This window comes from Ochotona curzoniae, unplaced genomic scaffold (assembly GCF_017591425.1).
Source record: "Ochotona curzoniae isolate NIBS_2020 unplaced genomic scaffold, NIBS_Ocur_1.0 contig_3622, whole genome shotgun sequence".
NCBI lineage: Eukaryota > Metazoa > Chordata > Mammalia > Lagomorpha > Ochotonidae > Ochotona > Ochotona curzoniae.
This window is the reverse complement of record NW_024465926.1, coordinates 27,702,249-27,708,096: the sequence shown is the minus strand read 5'-3', so window position 1 is coordinate 27,708,096 and position 5,848 is coordinate 27,702,249. Positions and strand designations below refer to the sequence as shown.

Genomic DNA, 5,848 nt, shown 5'->3' with positions numbered 1-5,848 from the left:
ACCAGGTCCCAACCTGCATCCACAAGCAGCCATCATTCCAGCCTCTTGATAACAGAAAAACGGGCTATGATATCCTGCTGGTTACTTTCTGCTGAGGAGGGACATGGCCTGTATGCAAGGTGCAGACGAGGCTCCATGGGTACAGGAGTGCAGAGGTGGAGCAGCATCTGATTGAGAGTGATTCACGAGGCTTTGTGAATGTTTTCTGAATGAATCTTAGGAAAGAAGGGATGAGCATTAGTGAGAGGGCTCTGACCACCAGGGGAGTGAAGACTGGAAGGAGCCATGACAGGAGTGGGGATCCCCAAATATAAAATCTGGAGTTGATTCCTACAACAAACTTGGGTTTGTCTGTTGGTAAGCAAAATACACTGCAAATTTTATGCCCAGGTCATAACAGTGTAGGTCAGGTAGTCAGAATTGGAGGACAAAGCGTCCCCTGTAAGGCAAGGGACAATCCTGGGTAGTGAAAGTTTGGGTAGAGGCACTTTCCTGATAATTACATGATTGTTGGTGGGTAAATCTCTACAGAAGGGTTTGTCTAATGAATGGGATGTGGAGGGGAAAGAGGCATATGTTGATGTTTGAAGATTAACTTGGTGGGCCCATATGCTGAACCTTGCACTTAGAGGGAGTGGGATTCTGGAAGAGTTTAAGATGAGAGAGGTGGCACAAGGAGGTGTGGCCACGGAGTTTGGTGGCTGTGGGTGTGGTGAGGATTACCGTGTGAGGTCCAGTCCACCGTGGCTGGAGTGTGTCAGGACAAAATGTTTTGAAAAGAACCGAGTCTTCCAGTTGGAAAGGGGAGGCGTGTGGGTGCAGTGGCGAGTTCAGATCATGGTTTTGGAAAGCATCAATCTGTGTTTTCGGAGAAGTTTATAAACAAGAGTAAGATCTGGTAAATAGTCAAAGTGGGAGGTTGGTGGGGAATGGGTGGGGGACAAAGAAGGGTCAACCATATGTAAGTTTGAAGAGAGTTACGAGGAACTGGCCTGAGATGTGTAAGTGTTTTTTTTTTTAAAGATTTATTTTTATTATTTTTTTATTGGAAAGGCGGATATACAGAGAGGAGAGACAGAGAGGAAGATCTTCCGTCCGATGATTCACTCCCCAAGTGAGCCGATCCGAAGCCAGGAGCCTCTTCCGGGTCTCCCACGCAGGTGCAGGGTCCCAAAGCCTTGGGCCGTCCTCGACTGCTTTCCCAGGCCACAGGCAGGGAGTTGGAAGGGAAGCGGGGCTGCCGGGATTAGAACCAGCGCCCATATGGGATCCCGGGCGTGCAAGGCGAGGACCTTTAACCACTTGCGCCACCGCGCCGGGCCCGAGATGTGTAAGTGTTGAAAGGAATAGTTCAACCCAAGGGGACTGGTGTTGAAGTTTGTCTTGAGGATTGTTGCATGACTCCGTGCTTCAGAGTAAAGGCAAATCTCATTGTCGAAGCTGATGATCTGGCCATGAGGCAATTTGTAGTTCTTTTTTCTTAGATAAGAGGGGAACATAGTCATGGCATCCCTTGTTTGAACTCTAGAGCGATATAGCACAGGCTCTTCTCGATGTGTGACAAGGTCTCCCATTCGGCCTTGCTTGTGGTATTGTAATTGTGCTCTGTGAGGATTGTTATGAGGTAGTCAGTTAAGGTGCCAGGCCAGCCAGGTCCAGAAACAGGATGTTGTGCAGGAGGGTGTGGTTCTTGTATCTGGGCACCGTGTGGGTCACGCCATCGTCCAAATTCATTATGATGCCCATGGTTTGGCCCGAGTCATATAGCGACAGCACAGGCTGGATGACCATGTACATGGCCGGCCTGTTGAAGGTCTCAAGCTGGATCTAGATCATCTTCTCCTGGTGGCCTTGGGGTTTAGTGGGGTCTTGGTCAGTATCACGGGATGCTCCCTGCCAGGGGTGAGTGCACACAGTTTGTTGTAGAAGGCTTGGTGCCAGATCTTTACGTCATCCCAGCTGGTCACAATGCCATGCTGGATGGGTTACTTGAAGGTCAGGATGTCGTGTTTGCTCTGCACCTTGTCTGTGTTATAGTGATATTGGGAACTGAGGTTTAGAGGGATAGGGGACACCTGCTTTAAGAGATATCTGAACAGGCTCATGGTGGGCAGCCATGATGGGTGTGGAGGTGTCCCAAACCTAGGGATCAACCTCAGGACCCGGATCATAATCTGTTCTCCTGACTTCAGCCTGGCTCAGTCTTAATTGTTGTAGGCATCTGGGGAGTAAATTTACTGATAGGTGATCTTTCGCTGTCTAAAAAGAATGCAAAGTTTAAAACTTAAGAAGCATATATTTAAGTTTTTGGAAATAGAATTTAAAGATCAAAATATAAACACATTCCTTATTAAATATTTTCCTGTATTTTCATGATATTGAAGAAATAAACATATGGACACCATACACACACATACACGTGTGGGTGCGCGTGCGCACACACAAACACAGACACAAAGACCTTGTGTCCCCTGGTTACTACTGAAATAGCTAGGCGTGGGGCAATCTGAAACCAGAACTCAAGAACTCTCTCTAGAATCCCCAGTACTTGGATACAATCACATCAGCAGGATGCAGACTGGACTGAGATGACCACAGCAGTTGCACAGCTAGTCCTTTCGCCTTCTGGGTCACTGGCTCTCACAGGAGCAACTTCAACATGCCATGCTCCTGGGTGCCGAGAGAAGCGTGAGGAAGGCATCCCTCTGCTCCCAGAACCTGGGGTTGGGTCCACTGAGACTTTGCCTTGGACTCTGCACCTAGATGTTTCAGTTGTGGATTAGGATGGCCCCTCAGTGCAGCACTGTCTATGACAAGGACAGTGTGAATGGACAACCCAGGAACAGAACCAACCCATAATACTCATGGGGTTGTATGTTGTATACTGAGTTAGCCATCAGGACTTCAGACAAGACATACTGCTTGGAAGAGAGAGGAAGAAGGTGTGCTTCCTTTCCTGCTAAGGTTCCTTATGGGCCCCTGTGGCCAGACTCTCCACCGTCCACCAGCCACATGGCCATTGCTGCACTGTCCTCTGTCCCTGGGCCTTGGCCTCCTGAAGGTGCCCAAATGTTCTGAGTGATTTAGTGGACCGTGGCCCATGTCCAACTCTGCCCCTAACAGTGTCCTGACAGTCACTTTATTCACTCCACTCTGGTCAAATGCTGATCTGTAATTGCCCCTGAGACAGCAGGTGCAGTACATTTGGGGAGCTGTAGATAGGCATGGGGCATCATGGTGGGGCATCACCTGGACTTGACATGACTCACCATAGGAATCCAAGTCTTTCTGGGATGAAGCAGCCGCTCTCATCCTCCTCTGTAGGTTTTATTACTAATGTGGCTTCTTCATGGCCCTAAAGCCAAAGGGGGACTTGGTTGAACTTTGGAGGCATGCAATCTTTGGAAAATCTGATCCACTCTTCTCTGTGTCCCCAGAGAAGCCAGCTCCTGCTCTCTCAGGTGCATTGTGAGGCAGAAACTTCCTCCTCTACCCACCTCCCTCATCAGTATTTGTCAAGCCAACACTTCACATGACCCATTGCATTAGAGCCCATGGACTGCTCTCCCAGAGATCTCTCCTTGCAGCTTGTATATGAATCTATGAGGATGAAAGACATGACCAGAGCAGGAGGACAGAGAGAGAGTCAGGCAAGATCAGCCACTGTCACATTGCCCCTGTCCTCAAGGGATGCTCATGACCCACACAGATGTCTGGTGTCCTCAGGGAGCAGTTCAGCCTTTCTCAGGACTCTCCATTCTCCAATCGCAACTCACACATCTTTGAAGCTCTCAGAGTAAGCACTGCTCACCCCACAAGTGATAAGTGTTGAACGGATACCTGCTCTTGGTATCCTGACTCACGCAGACCACACAGAGACACATTCACACCCAGGTCACAGCACAGTGTGAAACAGGAGGCAGCTGTATACATGTTCTGCAAATGGGGCATGCTTGAGGATATAGGTGTTTGATATCAAGGACGCTCACTGGGGAGTGACAGTATCCACAGCACAGCACATGCAGACAGCAAGCACCACCTACCTCCAACCTGAATTCAGCAGGTTCTGTAATCTGTGCTGCTGCCTTCACTGCCCATAACCAGTCAGTGTGGCTGCCAGCAGAGGACTGGCCATTGGTTGCCTCACGACGCAGAGGGCACACCTCCCAGTGACTGTGATGTCATAGAATGCTGCCAGCCACTCAGAAGTGGTGTCTCATGTGGCTGGAGGGTGAGGGTCCTTAGCCTTGCCTTCATCCAAAGCCACCAGCTGTGGGGCTCTGGTTTCTCTAGGGCTGAGTTGAAGAGGGCAGCTTTGAGGTTGCTGGTCCATAGGCCTAGGAGTGTCAGATCCTTCAGTCACAGAATTTTTCAAAATGTAAATTCTGTCCTTCATATGAAAGTGGAATGTTTTATTACTCCAGAGTTGGCTGTTTTTTTAAACTCTCAATGTTTGCTGAATTTTAAAAAATGTGTTGTTTGTTAATATAGTTGACAGGTAGAATGACAGGGGAGACATATACACCATAGATACACAGACATGTTCCAACTTGAGTTCACCTCCCTGATGGCTGAGCAGTCAATGCTGAGCAAGGCTGTAGCCAGGCGCCTGTCCATTCATCTAGGTCTCCTGTGTTCACGATAGGGCAAGCATTTGAGCCAACTTCTCCAACTTTCCAATTGTGTTAGTAGTTAGCTGGATTGGGAGTTGAACCTGTGCTCCAATAAGGGATACCGGTGACTTAGTGTGGATGATCCCTCTGAGGAGATTGGGACCTGAGGTGTGATGACCACGCAGAGAAATATCAGAAAATGGGATGGCAAGGTGAGTGAAACAATGAGCACTTTACTGAACTCAACAAGATATATATATTTTGCAGGTTACCTAGGCAACCACAGAAAGTCCCTCTAAATATAGCCAACAAGGAAATGAAGTAACAATCACTATAGCAGCAAAGGAATAAACATGTTTTTCAGGAACAGATTCTAACAGTCAAACCAGGTAACTGAGGAATGGAATTTCATCAGCTATAAGCAATAATGAGAAAGGAGGCACGGGGAGGTGCTGCTCATTCCCAGCCATGCTTGGCCAGAGAGAGGGAGCCACAGTCCCATGGGACAGCATTTGTGCTTCCTGCTAACACTGTCAGTCTGCCCAAAGTGTGTGAGTTCTGGGATCCCAGGACATCTGATGAACTGCTTCAGAGGCGCGCTTCCACAATTTAGCTTGTGTTTTATCCCTCTCTGCCACCTCAGGCTGGAGTTTGCTTCACTGATTTTTTCAGTTTGGATATATCTTTTTGGGTAAATTGACACTCTTTGCAATAAGAAGATGCTTTAAAATGTTTATGAAAATGATGGATCATGAAATAACTCATGAATTTAAATGTTTTTCATCAAACTAAATTGATCTTACAACATCCATCTGTAACTGGATCTGGAACACAAACAGAGGCAGTCTGACAAGCAATGATGGAGCACAAGGGGGAGTCATGATACATCTTTTTAAAAAAATTTCAGTAATTTGTTGACAGTAGCATACATTTCTATATTTAACCAAGAACACTTCATCATTCCTTGACGATATGTTAGAACACACTAGCTATTTCAAATACCCTTGATCATGACAACAAACAGAAGTGTTTCGGGGTTAAGTTTGTAGCTGAAAACTAGACGTAAAAATCTGAATGAAGAAGAAATGGAAAGCTCTCAACCCAGCATTCTTTTATCAATGTTGCGGCACTCTGCCCATGACGTCCTTGATTGCCTTTTATTCCCCTGTGTAGTCTGATGCCTCATTCATCAGGACACATTTCCAGGATAACATCAGCATTTTCATCTTACTTTA

The 5,848-nt window shown here is 47.2% G+C and overlaps 1 pseudogene; it reads right to left on the bottom strand.

The window, feature by feature from the left end:
* Positions 1-380: 380 nt before the first annotated feature.
* Positions 381-2,105, bottom strand: LOC121157810 (annotated as a pseudogene).
* Positions 2,106-5,848: the final 3,743 nt, after the last annotated feature.